This window comes from Myotis yumanensis, unplaced genomic scaffold (genome assembly GCF_028538775.1).
Source record: "Myotis yumanensis isolate MYYU_CA2020_CCGP unplaced genomic scaffold, mMyoYum1.0.hap1 SCAF_6, whole genome shotgun sequence".
In the NCBI taxonomy this organism is placed as follows: domain Eukaryota; kingdom Metazoa; phylum Chordata; class Mammalia; order Chiroptera; family Vespertilionidae; genus Myotis; species Myotis yumanensis.
In genome coordinates, this window is record NW_027223757.1 from 42,337,754 (window position 1) to 42,355,592 (window position 17,839).

Here is a 17,839-nt window from a genome sequence, read left to right on the forward strand (position 1 = left end):
CCTGGCACCCGGGACATGAGGTTGTGCCCCAAAGGGTCTGAAAAAAGGGAAGCTACAAGAAATTTCAAGGGTATGTTATCTTAGATGCAAAAGGACAATAGGCTCAGTTAAGGTATAGATTGACCTTGTCAGTGAAGATACTGGCCTAGGACATAACTACCCACCATAACTGCTTTAAATTAAAGTTTAATTTTAGACCATCCTTTGTTGTTACTGGAGGTCTTTGAGTTTGCAAGACCGCCATGCTGGCCTTCCCTGAGCTTGTCAGGTTAGCATGTGGCCCCTTTCATCCATACTTCCTTCCCCATCAATACTTAGCTAACTGCAGTAACAAAAGGCAAAACAGTTACTTACAACCATTTGAAAATCTGAACAGATGTAGAAAATATCTTGTCTATTTTTTACAATACAAATTTAACATGATTCTCAAACACTTTACTTCTCTTACATACTGACCTTAAGGGAATTCTCGGATGCTATTTGTGTCCTTAATTAAGGGGTGGGAAGGGAAGTATTTGTACCTTCCCAGTGCCTAGATGACATGAAAAACAGTAACTACAATGTTTATATGTGTCATCTAAATTTGTTCCTGATATTACCTGTGAACTTGTCTTATTTCTTGTAATTAGACCTATTTAAATGTGTGTACTTTGCAAAGCATTATTGCTCATTGTGTTTCTTAAATTGCTTAAACAGAATGTAAGTTTGCACTCTGAAATATGTAGTTAGAAATGTAAAGGATCATAGCATTTTATTTTATTTTAAATATATTTTTATTGATTGCAGAGAGGATGGGAGAGGGATATAGAGAGAAAGACATCAATGATGAGAGAGAATCATCGATCAGCTGCCTCCTGCATGTCCCACACTGGGGATTGAGCCAGCAACCCGGCATGTGCCTTGACCAGGAATCAAACTGTGACCTCCTGGTTCATAGGTTAATGCTCAACCACTGAGGCATCATAGCATTTTTAAGTATATATACACTGTGTCATAAGAAAACTCATATCTGCTAATTGTTTAAATTCTCCTTCCTGTAATGATAATAAGTGCAGGTTTAACTTTAAAATAGTATTTATAATGAGGATGTAAGAAACTCCAAACATGTAGAAAAATTTTCTAAGAGTTTATTAGAGCCAAACAAAGGACACACTTGGAAACAAGATCTCAACAGGCCGTGAGCAATGTTTCCCAGAATGACTGTAGTTTCTCTAATACATTTGGAGTTAAGGAGAGCAAAGGAAGATTGCAGGAATGTAGGAGAAACAGGCAAGGGAAGCTCTATGATTGGATTACAGGAGAGTTAAGAAGTTCATGTGCTCTCTTTTATATATATATATATATATATATATATATATATATATATATATTTGATTTTTCACAGAGAGGAAGGGAGAGGAATAGAGAGTTAGAAACATCAATGAGAGAGGAACATCAATCAGCTGCCTCCTGCACACCTCCTACTGGGGATGTGCCTACAACCAAGGTACATGCCCTTGGCCGGAATCAAACCTGGGACCCTTTAGTCCACAGACCAACGCTCCATCCACTGAGCCAAACCAGTTAGGGCTCATGTGCTCTCTTCAAGGTGGTTCTGACTTTGAAAAGGTCTGGTTGAGAACCACTGCTTCAGTAGATGGGGTCCCTTGGGCTGGCCTGCAGAAATTGGGCCGAAACCAGCAGTCCGACATCCCCCGAGGGGTCCAGAGTGTGAGGGCAATCTGCAAAGCTGCTGTTGCTCAGCAGTTCCTGTGTGGAGCATCTGCCCCCTGGTGGTCAGTGCGCATCATAGCTACCGTTCAGACGGTCGAACAGTCAGCCAGTTGGCTGGTCTCTTAGGCTTTTATATATATAGACTAGAGGCCCGGTACACAAAAATTTGTGCACTCTGGGGGGGGGGGGAGGGGGGCCCTCAGCCCGGCCTGTGCCTCTCCCAGTCTGGGACCCCTCAGGATATAACGACCTGCTGGCTTAGGCCTGCTCCTGGGTGGCAGAGGGCAGGTCCAATCCCTAAGTGCAGCCCCTGGTCAGGCTCAGAGCAGGGCTGATTGGGGAGTTGGGGTGCCGCCCCCTGTCATGCACAGAGCAGGACAGATTGGGAGGTTGCAATGCCACCCTCAGGCATGCTCAGGGTGGGGCCGATTGGGGGGTTGGGGCACCGCCCCCTGTCACACTCAAGGCAGGGTCAATGGGGAGGTTGCAGCGCCACCCCCTGTCACTCACAGAGCAGGGCCCATCAGGGGGTTGGGGAGCTCCCCCTTGTCATGCACAGAGTAGGGCCGATAGGGGAGTTAGGGCACTGCCCCCTGTCACACACAGGGCAGGGAAGATCAGGGGGTTGGGGCACCGCCACTGTCACACTCAGGGCAGGGTCGATGGTGAGGTTATGGCTCTACCCTGTCACACACAGAGCAGGGCCTGTGGGGGGGGGGGGGTTGGGGCGCCGCACCCTGTCACACACAGAGCCGCAGGGCGATCAGGGGATTGGAGAGCTCCCCCCTATCAGGCACAGAGCAGGGCTGATCAGGGGGTTGGGGTGCCTTCCCCTGTCACAAACAGAGCAGGGCGGATAGGGAGGTTGTGGCCCCACCCCTGTCACACACAGAGCTGCAGGGCGATCAGGGGGTTTGGGCGCTGCTCCCTGTCATGCTGATCTGGTGCCAGGAGGCCTTGCGGCTCCACTGATCCCGGTGCTGGGAGGCATATTACCCTTTTACTATATAGGATAGAGGCCTGGGGTCCGGCTGGTTTGCCATGAAGGGTGTCCTGGATCAGGGTGGGGGTCCCCACTGGGGTGCCTGGCCAGCCTGGATGAGGGGATGATGGCTGTTTGCAGCTGGTCACACACCCTTCAGGGTGGGGGTCCCCACTGGGATGCCTGGCCAGTCTGGGTGAGGGGCTGAGGGCTGCTTTCAGGCTGGTGGGTGACTGAAGCTCCCATTCGCTCCTTTTTTTCTTTTTCTTTTTTATTCTGGGCCAAGGCCTCTGCTGCTGAAAGCCGGTATCTGGTTTGTTTCGGTTCTATAATGGAAACAATGTATAACTCCAGCTCTGAGATCCCGGCCGGCTGAAAGCTGGTTTCTGGGGTTTTGTTTAGCTTCTATATTTGTTAGAATGTTTCAAACTGCCAGCTTAGAGGCCGGCAAGTCAGGCAGGGAACGTTTGAGTCTGCAGTCACTGGAGCAGGCAAGCCTCATTTTCGCTTCCAGCTGCCTGGCTGCTGGCCGCCATCTTGGCTGACAGTTAATTTGCATAAGGATATGCTGATTAGCCAATGGGAAGGGTAGCGGTCATACGCTAATTACCATGTTTCTTTTTTATTAGTGTAGATAACATCATCAGTCTCCTCTATCACAACAGAGGTTCAACCTGATATTTTGATATCTGGAGTTAAATATACAAAATGATTAATCTTATCTTGATCTTTACTGATGGCCAACCAAATAACTCTCTGTATTACCTAAAATAATCCTAGAACTGTCCTTGGCAACATGTATTGGAAAAGACCCGTGAAGTAGCAACTAGAAGATTTCAGTCCTCAGGCAAGTCATATAACACTTTGTGCTTAGGCATCACCTGGGTAATGAGGGCGTCATTCAAGGTGAATGTTCAATGAAAAATATTTTATACTGGCTCTCTCTCTCTAGTGCTGGAAGTGTGAGTAGTTTCCTTAACACCAAATAACTTATTCTTGCACTGATTCTTACGGAATAAAAAGCATAGGTTCAATAATATAGAGCAATCTGTCCTCTTCAGCAATTTTTAGTTTTAAGAAATTGTTGTGAGTGAAAACTTCAATTGTTTTTCATGAGTAAACTTAGAGATAACTCCATAACAAGAATGACACATTGTGTCTTGTGTTATATTTTCCCCTTAAATCAGCATTATATTTATTATTTTTTATATGTTATCATTTAGATTTCATTATAGACAACTGATAATTGGTCAAGTTTTACATAGGACATAACTTTCAACAGAACAGACTTTTATAACTATCATACAAATAAACTAAAAATACATTGAAGGATAAATTTTGTTAAGAAAAGTTTTAAATTCAATTCCACAGGTGTTTTTTATTCTAGCATGTTATAAATTATTTCACCCTTTCTGCTTAAATATCAGATAAATAAGCTTTCAGGAATATTGCCATTTTTTAAAATAAAACAAAGATTGAAGGCTTCCCAGCACAATAAAATTGCAATCTTTGGAGAGATTTCATCCCATATTTTGCATGTTAAATTTATACTTTCAACGAATTCTGCCTATAAAAAATTGCGTGGTGCACAATGAAAAAAAAAAAAATTAAGCAGATTGTTAATCATAGCTCCCCTTCTCTCATGATCAAGAAATTAGTCCATGTCTTTGCTCCTCAATAATCAGTTCTTCAAAACTGCCCCTTATTGTCAATAGAGTACATGCATTTGAAGTTAAATGCCCTACATTCCTCAAAATGTAAAAAAAGAAAATAGTTCTAATCTTTTATACTGGAAACATTATAAATTAAATATTGTTAAGGATATGCAATCTAATCTATTAAAATAATTTATTGCTTTGATTTTCAAACTGCTTTTAAGATTCTTAAAACAAGATAGAAGAAATATATTTGATCTTTTGCCTCTTTTAACGTTTGAATCCATATTCTGAGTAAAATTATTATATAACTTAATGATCTTTAGTGGTCATATTTTCCCTTTTTAACATATATATATGTAATATATATGTTATATATAATATATATATGTATATATATATAATTCCCAAAAATATATGCACACACTTTGAATAATTATAAAGGCAATGTTTATTAAGATCCATTTCATTTCCAAAATAGAGCTATCAGCTGTTAAAGTGTGTATACATTTTTTGAGACACCCTGAATATAAATGTTATTATGGAAATATACACACTATTACATTCTATCAGCAAATTGAATGCATATTACATTATGTTTATTAATTTTTTAGAAATTATTTTATAAAACAATAAAAGTTTTAGCAATAGAAATGTTTTAGTAATAGCATTTTGTAACAAAATAATGTACTAATACTTACCAAAATTCTCCTTCTCTGAGGTACAAGTATGAAAAGAGCCCTCTACCAGGTCAGAGAAGAGTAGGACTCTAGTTAGGAAATCTCCAGCTGACTAGTTTGGGAAAATGTCTTTTTTAAAAACTTGAAATATAATTGATATATTGTACACACACACACACACACACACCCTCCAATTTATTATCTGAATTCACCCAAATGAGAGCTCATCATCAGGATGTTTTTTTAAATTTAGAAAAGTATTGTATATTGTGGCTATTGGTGGACCCAGGTTTATTATGATCCAAATCTTACACTATTTTTAGTTCTACTTTAAGGAAAATAATTGAAATTAGGCACAGGACATCTTAGATATAGTCCATGCAATTGAGAGTCCTTTAAACTTAAACCTCTTAGCTTCTTGAAAACTAATGGGGAATGTGAAGGTAGATGAGAAAGACTCAGTTAGATAAAGATGAATACAGTGGGAAAGATGAAAATGCGTGCTTGGGCCCCGTGTGGAAGGCAGTGTTGTGTGTTTAAGGAACTGAAATATACCTCTGTGGCTGGAGTAAGAGAAGCTTCGGAGAATGTGAGCATTAAATTAGATAAGGTTAGTAACAGTGTTTTATAAGCTGGCAAAGGGTATTCAAATATTGAAAAAATATATTTACTATTGCCTAGATATTGAGCAAGGGGAAGTGTAGTTCGAGAAAATGCCAGTGGAGTAGATATGGTTCAGGAAATGTAGGACTATATAGTCCACTTTGAGGAGTTCTGTCTTTACCTTAATGCAAACGTATGTTTTTATAGAGCTTCAAATTGGGAAGGTAGAGCTAGGGTGGGGCAAATGAATACAAGCAGATTTGTGTTTCATCAAGATTACTGTGGGTATGTCTAGAGAATATTTTAGAGAAGACTTAGGCTATTCTTGCAAACAAGCAGAAATGGTGGTGTTTTTGACTGGGTTGTTACTGATAGATAATGGTGGGAGTGAACTGATTTGAGAGAAAGCAAAATCCATCAGAAATTCAAGAGGTTAGTGTTATGACGACTCTGGATTTTAATTTACATCACTAAACAAATGGTGAAATCTGGAATAAATGCAGAGTTGGATAAAAGGAAGATGAATTCAATCTTGCTTCTTTAGTCAGAGGTAGTTTTCAGAGATTCCAAGAGGTAAGGCTAAGTAGATCACCGTGAGGTACAATCAGTTGCCACAAGCCAAGTTGTAGGTATTTAAATAAAATATAAAATTCAGTCTCACTAACCTTTAAGTACTAAGTAGCCACATGTAGCTAGTGGTTATTGTTTTGGTCATTATAGATATAGGACAATTTCATGATAGTGGAACATGCTGTGAGGCTGAACTGGTGTAGATAAAAATCCTGTTTGTGAGTTCTCTGTAGACAGGTGCAAGTTATCAGATGAAGAGTTATAGGTAAGCGGTAACTTGCAGAGTGCCATCCTTTAATAGGAGGACAATTATAAGTAGAAATACAACAGGAAAGCCAGGAAATGTTTCCTTCATTAAATTCAAAGAAAAAGAAAACTTCAAAATATAGTAAGCTGTGAATAGGTTTGAGTGCTGTTGAGAAGATAATGAAGATGCCAGAATCAAAATATTCACTGAGTTTAGTAACAGAAGCCTTTGAACAAATTAGAAAGAGATTTCCCACTTTCAGAAGAGTGTGAAGGTGAAAACCAGAAAGGAATGGCTGGAAGAACCAATGGGACATAGGAGAATGAGCACAACATGATGGATAGGCTTGGTAGTGAAAGGAAAAAGAGAGAATACAGTATTTCTAAAACCACAAGTGGTCAAGTGGGAGACCTATCTATCCATCTATCTATTATCTATGTATTATTTATATTATTTCTTAAACTTTTAGAAGAATGAAATGAATGTAACTTAAAGGAGAATTATCCTATTGAGAGGGAAAGGATATAAATATTCAAGAGTGAGAAGGAATAGAGTATAAAGTCCCAAGGAAAAGAAAGAGATATAAAACAAAGAAAAATATGGAAAGATGATCCTGAGAAAGATTCAGATGATTTACCAGAGTTGCTGTGATTTAAACACCATTTCAGTTGCCTTTGAATTCATTGCTTTGTTTTGGTTTTTCTGTTATGACGCAATTAGAATCTCTGTTTTTTAAACACCCAGAATATATTTTACTTACAGGTGTGTCTGTCTCCATGCTTGCCTGTTGATTATATTTGTTCTCCCATAACAATTTCAACTAAATTTGGCAGTGGTGTTCAGTTAATCCATGCAGGACTCTCTGCATTTCTCCCATGGGGCAGTTATTTACCAAATGTTAACTCCCCTCCTAAGGAATGGAACATTATTAACAACTTTGATTTAACAACTACATTGTCATATTTCTGTTTTAGGTAATTTCTTCCTCAGTTTAACATATCTAAGCCAAGGAAAAACAGGAGTTATGGCAGATGCTAGAGTCATCACAACATAGTACTTAAAGATAAATGCTGAAAAGTCAAGCAGACTTGCTTTTAAATGCCATCTCCTCTGGGTATCCTTAGGAAATCATTGAAAAAGTATGCGGAAGTTCTTCTATGCCAGAATGTGTTCTAAACAGTCTGATTTTATAAGAACCATGGGTTAACTAGTCCTAGATGGATTTTCTGCAGGTTTGACTATAAATTTCCATGGAATCCAACTTGATGGTGAGTTCTTAGGTAACCAACCCTGGGTGAGGTTGAGATGAAGGATGATGAAACTAGCCTGGCATATTATACAGATGCAAGCACAAAGCTTGGAATCCACCCTCTGATCCCATCAATGAAGGCTCCCATGTCGCTTACCTTCCTCCAACTCTGGATGCTGATCCGGGAGACCTCGACTGGAACCAAGGTCCTGCCCATCAGAGTGCTGTTCAGTCCCAGCTCCTAATCAGTCCAGGGTGGGAATACCATCTTCTTAATCATGGATTTTAAATTGCCCCACAGCCAAGGTTAGGTTCTTCACCCAGAGGCTGGCAACGGGTCCTGCTCTGTCCCTGGGCTCCAAGCCAGAATGTAGGGGATGACAGGAGGTCCATACTCTTCCCCCTGATTCAGTCTCAGTTCCCCCCCCCCCCAATAATTGTTTTCATCAGCTCTAATTCGTATGTTTTCTGATCATTTTTTCTTACCATATTCACAGTTGTTGTCTTTTTTTTCATTTTTTATAATGCTTTTCTATATATAAACTCACAACTCAGCATTATAGCTTTCCTCCATGTCTTTACACAAACCTTCACTTCTGTGCGACATATCGTTTCCTTTGGCTTAGTAAATACCCATTCTTTAGAACCCAAGTCAGGTGTTACTTTCCCTTTATGCTTTACCTGATTTGCATGACAAAAATAGATGGAGATAGTTACTGTACTTTGTAACAATTTTGTAGTCCCTATGTATTTCCAAAAAAGAATATAAATATGATATTTGTAATTGTGTATTTGTTTTCAAGTTTTGCCTCCTCATGCAAAAGATGTTTTTCAAGGGCAGTCAACTTTTTAATTCATCTTTTTATCCCTAGCTCTTATCAGCAAGACTGAACTAGAAGAGACATTTAATAAATCTGTGAAAATTGAAATCTGCATGAAAGCACCACTCTGAATCCACTGTGATGAAAATAACCTAAATATTTAGATAATAAAGTTTAAAGTTACATTCTGAATGAAAATGATGCCACCACCTGGCTCATCTCAAAGAAAAAGAATTACGAAATAGTCTCTCAGACTATTGATTACAAAGTCAAATGTATTTGGTAACTGAGAGAAATAAAAAAATAAAAATAAAAACTTTATCAGTAACATCTCCTTTAAATGTTGCTCATAATTTCAAGGTGGAATTGGAAAACTTGAGCAACTAGCTGGTAAATTTCCATGACATCTTTTGTTGATAGAATATCTCAATATACTAAGCAAATGGTTGAAATTCATGCACGGGGGACATGAATCCCTCAGCCCAGCCTGCACCCTCTCCAATCTGGGACCCCTCGGGGGATGTCGAACTGCCTGTTTAGGGGCAGATGGACATCCGTCTCACAATCTAGGACTGCTGGCTCCCAACCGCTCACCTGCCTGCCTGCCGGATTGCCCCTAATTGCTTCTGCCTGCCAGCCTTATCACCCCTAATCACTCCCCTGCCATACTGATCGATGCCTAACTGCTCCCCTGCCAGCCTGGTCACCCCCAACTGCCCTCCCTTTCAGGCCTGGTCCCTTCCAACTGCTCTCCCCTGCTGGACTGATCGCCCACAACTGTCCTCCCCTGCCAACCATCTTATATCCACATGGGGGCGGCCATCTTTGACCACATGGGGAGGCCATCTTGTGTGTTGGAGTGATGGTCAATTTGCACATCACCTCTTTTTTAAATAGGATACTTAAAAATTAACATTTAGATTTCTCATTTGGGAATGTAGGTATGATATCCAAGAATAGAATAAAGGGAACTTGTCCTTTTTTCACATGGGAATAATTATATAAATAGATATTCAATGAAAGTTCATCTGGAAGGAGGGAAGCCCCGAGCATTTGCAGAACCAATGAAGGAAAGGCAGCTGCCCTGCATTCCTGAGCAGGATGTAAACCTGGGAATACATGTACCAGGGCTTATAGTTATTCACATTTGCAACAACAGAGATACTGTTCTTAGACCGAAGTAAAAGTAAACACCAGAAAATAAGCAAGAGCAAATCATTCTAAAGAAAACTCATCTCTGTTTGCTGATTTTGCAATGAGCATGCAAATTTACAAGTGAATTTTAAACCAATGTCAAAGTGATTGACTTTATTACCTAAATCTTATACATCTCTATGCTTCTAAATGTCAACTAAATTGAAAATTTTTAAAGGCATCTAGAAAGAAGCAAAACTATCGAAAAGTCAGAAATGTTTTATAGATTTTCTTTTAAAAAAGTCTTCTTTGTTTTAGCCAAAGAAGTGGGAAAGAAAATCTCTTTTTGTGTCTACTTTTCACTATCTCTATATATAAAAGCATAAGTGACTGAATGACCGAACGACTGGTCGACTGTTTGCTATGATGCACACTGACCAGCAGGGGGCAGATGCTCAATGCAGGAGCTGCCCCCTTGTGGTCAGTGCACTCCCACAGCCAACCTCCTGCGGCCATCCAACCTCTCGCAGTCCCTCCCCCCTTCCAGCTTGGCTGGCCAGCCCTGATGGGCCCCAATCAGGACTGGGTGAGACGGCCTCAATCAACCCTGATTGCCGGCCAGGCCGAGGGACCCCACCCATGTACGAATTTGTGCATGGGGCCTCTAGTTAAAACATAAATGTCATGTCAATACCATAGAACTTGTTAAGCATGAATTAACACAGAGTCAGATTGTCAAATCAGACTCACATGAATCAGAGGTTGTTTTTATTTTCAAGCTTTATTAATAATTTCAAGTTAATAAGAGGCATACATGATACAGAAAGAGGTCCAGGTGTATCCACACTGGATACACCTTTTTGCTGAAGTTAAAGTCTCAGTTTAGGGAAGTATGTAGTGTCCTCATTTACATAGTCAGCATTCAATTCAGTTATAAAATATCCCCATCTTATATTCAGGTAGATATACAGCTTATATGACATTTTTCTGGGAGCCATGCTTCATTTATCCACAGATTCCAGGTTTGTTTACCTTATGCATATCTTAGGTTATAGACATCTGGCATTCAATATATTTATAGAAGCATACATTTTATGCTCATAGAAGAACTCTTTTGCTGATATATACCATTACTTTGTTTGCCTGAAGATCAGTTATGACTATGTTCATAAGGAAAGTATATCAGGATCACCTGCAGCCTTTCTATATTGAATGTGCCCCCAACCTTAGGAATGAGAACAAAATGGATTGCAAGTTGCTCCTTAACATCTTTTTTCTATGTGTACATTTAACAAATGTAGTTTAAATTAATAGCAAATCATTAACTTTTCCTGGCCAGCCACTTGAATTAGACATTAGATGGGCCCAACGTCAGAGACTCATCAGTAGGAATTTCAAGTACTAAGGAACAGCAATAAATCACTAGATATTGATGTTAAACCCTGATATTAAGGGACCAATTGCAAATAGGATAAGGTACAATTATCCCTTTACTGTGAACTCCTCAAAGATTTAGTATATAAAAGGAGCATGGTAAATATTTGTACAGTTGGATTTTTTTATGCAGAGACATCCCTAAATTTAAAACAGAAAACTTCAATTTAGAGATTCAATTTTGCTTTCCTATATTTTAATTTAAACCTCTTAAAAGTTTTTAATCACATCATTTCTGAATGTGTAAACAAGTTCCAGAATTATCAAACTTTGTTTTTATCTCTAATGTAAAATATACAAGTTCTTTTTGGTAGTAGACAAAAATAAATAAAGCTGGCAGAAAAAAATAATGCTGTTTTCAAATGTATGTTATGAATTTGAATAGTGATAGCAAGATATATACTCTGTAATAAACATAAATATATCTAACTTGAGAGTTTAATTGACTCCTCTCTTTTATTAAACAAAATAAGTATTAGTCACACTCAGTCATACTTCTTGTTGTTGTTAATCCTCATCTGAGAATATTTTTTCCATTGATTTTTAGACAGAGTGAAAGGGATGAGGAGAGACAGAGAGAGAGAAAAACATAAATGTGAGAGTGACACCTTGATTGATTGCCTCCCACATGCTCCCCAACCGCAACCTGGGAATCAAGCCTGCAACCTATAGGTATATGCCCTTGACCAGGAATCAAACCCAAGACCCTTTAGTCTGAGGGCTGACACTCTAACAACTGATCAAAACTGGTGAGGGTGTGATCAGTCATACTTTAAACTCTTAGTTTAATTTATTAAATAATAGATGTTACTACTTTCATATTTCTTAATATTTTATTAAAATTTGTAAACTTTTCTAAAATTATGCATTGTTTTCTAAAAGTTACTTGTCTTCTAAAACTCTTGTTAGTGAAGCCACAAATAAATTAAAATGCGTAATGTGAATTATTACAACTAAGTGTGTCAAATTAAAGTTAAAGTAGCTTAATAGAAGATATTCCCTCTAGCTTATGAGCCTCTCATAAATATAATAAATATAAGTAAGGATATGAATAATTATGATTAATATCATTTATATTTAACTTTTGTCTTTATTAAATTTATTAAAATATTAGTACCCTTCATGCAACAGAAATCATCAGGTTATATGATAATTTGAGAATGAATAGTTTTTTAAAATAATTACCATGCAAGTTTGGGAGGAAAATGTCTTAAATAAGGACATTTTCACTATTATTTCATATTTGTTAACCTTTTGCTTTGAAGTGATTTCCAGGCAAACCCAGTATTAGACAATAAAACAATAGACTGTGGCCTCCTTATGATCACTAATATTGGTGCCAATTTGAGCATTTTTATTTTTATTATTTGAGCTAATGTATGCTGTGAACCTTATAAACTCTCAGTGGAGAGCAGCTACAGTGTTTGGACAGGTTCAAGCCTCAGACTAATGAGAAGGCATGGTCCTCTCCTGGCAAGGCCACATGCAAGTCCCAGCTTGGAGGGCAAAGACCTCCCAGCACAATTACAGCCAGAGGCTGTAGTTGTAAGCTTGAACTAGGGTCCAAACACATGGTCCCACGTGTCTGAGTGACGTGGGCTTGATAAAGTTCAGGGTGCATGTAATTGAGTAAATTATACATTGTTAACATCTTGACCATGCCCTTACTTTACCTCATGGAATCTGGCTATAAAATAAAGACACGGCTTGCTGTCCTGGGTCTCCATCAGAGAAGCAGCATCTCACTGAGACCCAGCTTTCATTCTCTTCACTGCCCCCCCATCAGGTTCACCCTTGGCCATGCTGGCATGGCATATGTGGCACCCAACGTGGGGCCTGAGTATGGGGGAACTACAATTGGGAGGTGAAAGGAGGCTCCAGTGAGGCGCATGCAGAAAGCAAAAGTAGAAAAGTAAGTGCAGAAAGCAAAAGTAAGGTAAGGAGCCAAGGTTTGGTAGTAGCTTGGTATAAAACATGGAAAATTCAGGATCTCAGGAAGGGATCCCTAAAAACAATGCTTAGTGAAGCATTTTTAATTTTTTTAAAGAGAAAATAAGTGGTAGAGAAAGTAAGCGGTAGAAAGTAAGCGGTAGGAAATAGGTGTTAGGAAATAGGTGGAAGAATGAGAAATATAGAAAAGATAGGAAATAAGATAGAAATTATAAGATGGAAGATAAGAAATTGGAGGTAGAAAATAAGAAATATAGAAAATAAGAGATTGAAAATAAGCTAGATAAGATAGAAAATAAGACAGAAATTATAAGATAGAAGATAAGAAATAGGAAATAGAAAATAAGAGGTAGAAAATAAGGTAGAAATCTCTTAGGTTTTGTTTAAGCCACTGTAAAGCAAAAAATGGCTGTGGTTGATGTTGTTTGAGGAAGTAACTTTTATTTCTGACCTAGATTGTAAGCTCTTGCAGCAGTCGCATTGTTTCTGGGCTTTGGTTATTTCTTTCTGGTGTGACCTGATAGCTCCCTGGAATTTTAGGTCCAGACTCAGAGTGGAGGTCTCCAGCTCTGCAGGACCAAGGGCTGCTCCTTTCCATGCAGCAGCTGCTGAAGAAGCTGAGTAAGGGACCAGACTTCCACTGGAGCAGACGGGGCTGATTTGATTGGGACTGGTGCCGGCTCAGTCCCAAAGCCAACCGCCCAAGCAACCTGATCGAGGGGCACCAGCCTCGAATCCACGACATCTTCGCATCGATGGCATCTTCGCCAGAGCATCGTCACTGGCAGCAGCAGCCTGAATGCCAAGGCCATCCCCAGAGGCTCTCCAACCTGCGGCAGCTGTAGGGCCTCCTCAACGAGGAGATGGAGAAGCAGCACCGGCAGCTGGAGGAGGTACAGGGGACCCAGAGAAGCTCCTTGTCCCTCCATTCAAAAGACAGAGTTGCATCGAGGAAGAGGAGGATGACAAAGGCTACACAGGCAACCGAGGTGCCAACATGGGGTCAGCTGAAGAAGCTAACAACTGAGGCCCAGCAGATGGTAAAAAAGCAAGTAGTGGAAGCTACTCCCTCAACTATGTTTCTGGCTATGCTAGCGTTGGTGAGCTGCCAGCTTTCTGTAAAGTCTTGTGCAGCCAAATCTGAGGATATAAACCAGCAGCAAAAGAAACTTTCATTTTGTAGAAATAGTTCTGAAAATGTCAACATGTCTAAAGTTTGGTTTCTTTCTTATTGCTGTGTTGCATTGGAATTGCTTTGTTTTATTCATAGCCAGAGTTTTGTTTTCTCTTGTTACTGTATTACATTAACATTAATGTGTTGGTTGTTTTATTAATAGCCAGATGCTGAATAATTTGATGATGTAAATAGAAGTGTTTAAAAAAAAAAGGGGGGGGGGGGTGATATGTGGAGAGCGGTTACAGTGTTTGGACAGGGTCAAGCCTCAGACTAACGAGAAGGCACAGTCCTCTCCTGGCAAAGCCAAGTGCAAGTCCCAGATTGGAGGGCAAAGCCCCCTCCCAGCAAAATTACAGCCAGAGGCTATAGTTGTAAGCTTGAACCTAGGGTCCAGACACGTAGTCTGAGTGACGTGGGTTTGATAGAATTCAGGTGCATGTAATTGAGTAGATTAGAACATTGTTAACATCTTGACCATGCCCTTACTTTACCTCATGGAATCTGGCTATGAAATAAAGACATGGCTTGCAGGCGCTGTCCTGGGTCTCCATCAGATAAGCAGCATCCCACCAAGACCCAGCTTTCATTCTCTTCTCTATCTTTTCTAAATCCTTCACCGGCCCCCCTCAGGTTCACCCTTGGCCATGCTGGTGTGGCACACTCTCAGATTTGATTTGTTTTCACCTATTTAGGAGAAACTATTAGAATGCCAGGATTGCTGGAGTTTATCTACAAGAAATTGTAGTTAAAGGAATTCTGCTCAGCTAATCTTTAGGTGCTTCTGAAGGGTGATTGTTCTGTAATTTAATTATAATTTTGATTTGAAGAATAATTCTAATATATTTAAGTATAAAAATGGCTCCAGACAACGGTTCTTTTATTTCTGAGGTTTACTTCTCTGGAATCTCAAATTTTTGAAATTCTAATAAATCATTTTAAAAAATAATGAAGCATACATAAATTGAAAATGGCCAAAATTTCCACTTAAAATAGCTATAAAGATATTTAAAGGAATTCTTTTTGTTTACTTACCACTCTTTGGAAACCATTAACACAGGAACATCAGAAAGATTGACACACAAATATGTGGGATAGATGACCATCTACATAATGTATTTTCAAATGCCCTCATGATTCAGAAAGTAATAATAATTCTAAAAATTTAATAGCTAAAGATATCTGTTTCTTAAGTCTAAGGTGTGTATACATACACCTTGTAAATCACAATGGATGGTTTTTAGTTTTGTTTTTTTTTCATTGTAAAAGTATGAGTTAGGTTTTTGTGGAAGAAACTAGATAGAAAATTGTTTGCTGAGTAGAGTGCATGCATTATTCTGCTACTTTTGCCATTGTACACTGAAAATTCTCATATCTGTGTTTGTAGTGTTACGTTCATACCTTTTAGAATATTTTACGTAGCCTATGCATACTTTTTCCTAACCTGGCATCTAGAAAACACTTAATTTTGTTTTTTGCTACAAAGTCTAACCTGACATTCAGGGAGGGCCCCTGACAGTATGTTTCTAATCTATAATTCTATGTTCAACTTTGTTCTTTCAAATATATATAATACATATCCGTCAGTTAAGAGTGCCCTAATGTGTTCAAAATTTCTGAAAGTTGTACTTTTATTAATATGTGTTTTTCCATCTGAGAATCATGCCCTCTTCTAGCTTTTGTATTTTGTACACTTAATTTGTGCCCAGAACCAAGAGGCTGAAGGTCTTGAACTGAGCTAACTGGAACATTTTCTAACTGAAAAATAAAATGCAAGCTCAGGAAATAGTATTGATAATCAGATAGGAAACTACTTACCTATTTTTCTTGTGAAGAAAAAAATAAAAGAAAATGAAAAATAATTAGAAGAAAGATACATAAAGTAAGAAAAGATACTGACAAATCCAAGTTTACAAAACAAAAAAAGCGAAGATGTAAAGGAAAATATATCAAAGCAGACATCTTCAAAACTCTGCCAATGAAGCAGGAAACAGAATAAAAGAGAAGGTCACCTCTGTGTGCAGTCTTGCCCAAAGCTAAGAGAAAAAAACATAACCCATTTTTGAGATTTTAAAGATCAAATCTATAAAATGCAAACTATTACACACTAGAAAAATACCTCTTTTAATTTTCTTTCAATGTCTGTCATCGTAAATTTACTTATATTTGTATTAATGGTCATTATTCAGAACAATTAGTTTTAATATCTGTTAAAGACTGAGAGTACAGAAAAATTAGTTAACTAAAATCTGTTAGTTAAGAGTGATATATTTAATAAATCTTGCAGATTTCTTGTGGCTATGACAATAATAGTAGACTAGTATACTTTTTCAGAAAATGAATATTATATATTTGTCATATAATGTTTTTAATGAAAATCTGTGAATGTAAATGCATTAATTACTTTTTTTCTAGTGTTGTAAGAGAGAGATATCTGTCTCAGTGAAGAGTATAACTAATATTAATTATATAACTATTCCTTCTATTAGAACAAGCTTTAAAAATTTTTTTCTTTATTGATTAAGATATTACATATGTGTCCTTATCCCCCCCCATTGCGCCCCCAACCCCCCTTAGTGTCTGTGTCCATTGGTTAGGCTTATATGCATGCATAAAAGTCCTTTGGTTGATCTCTCCCCCTTTCCCCCACCCTCCCCTGCCTTCCCTCTGAGGTTTGACGGTCTGATCAATGCTTCTCTGTCTCTGGATCTGTTTTTGTTCATTAGTTTAGGTTAACATTTTATTTCTTAACTGATTATATATAGCAAGTTTTAAATTTTTAAATTAAAAATGCACCAAGTAATCATAACATCTTTTTCAAATAAAGTGCATTTTAATTTTGTTAGACTACAACAAAGTGAACCATTTTTTAAAATCTAGTATTTTTATTTCTAGTAAAATAATATTTTGTGCGAAAGGGCATGAGGTTTATATAATAAAATTTTATTAAAGTGAGCTCAAGGAAAGGTAAAGGTTGACCTTAAGAAAATTTGATAGGATTATATAGAAAACTACATATATTTCTAATATTTTATAGACTAAAAGCTTCATTATAACAAAATATATTGATATTTTTGGAACATGTTTATAGAAAAACTCTGGATATTTCAGAATTTGAGAAACATTGTTTGGTATTATGTAATATTCAAAAGCTGATATGATTTAGCAAATGATCACATTTCTTAATTTAGTAACCTTAGAAATATATATTAATAGACACAAAAATCAGCCTAAGAATATTTACATTATCTATGAGATAACTTAAAATTGCCCAAAATTTTGAACACTTTCTAAATCCTGAGAGCTATGGCAAGAATAGTATAACATTACTTAATCATTTTAATGATCCTATTAAAATGTATTATAATTATTTTCCAAATGAAACTGAAGCTTAGATCATCATTTACCTAAAATTTCAAGGTGACAGGCCTGGAATTTAAACCTACATCTATTCAGGTCTAAATTCCTATTTATTGTACTTTACCTTTTATTCATGTACCCTTTGTCATTCTACTGAGGTAAACTCAAATAAATATTTCCTGAGCCACTGCTATGTTTGAGGCACAGTTCAAGGTGACAGAACAGTGAACAAAGCAGAAAAACAAACAAATACACATACAAAAAAAC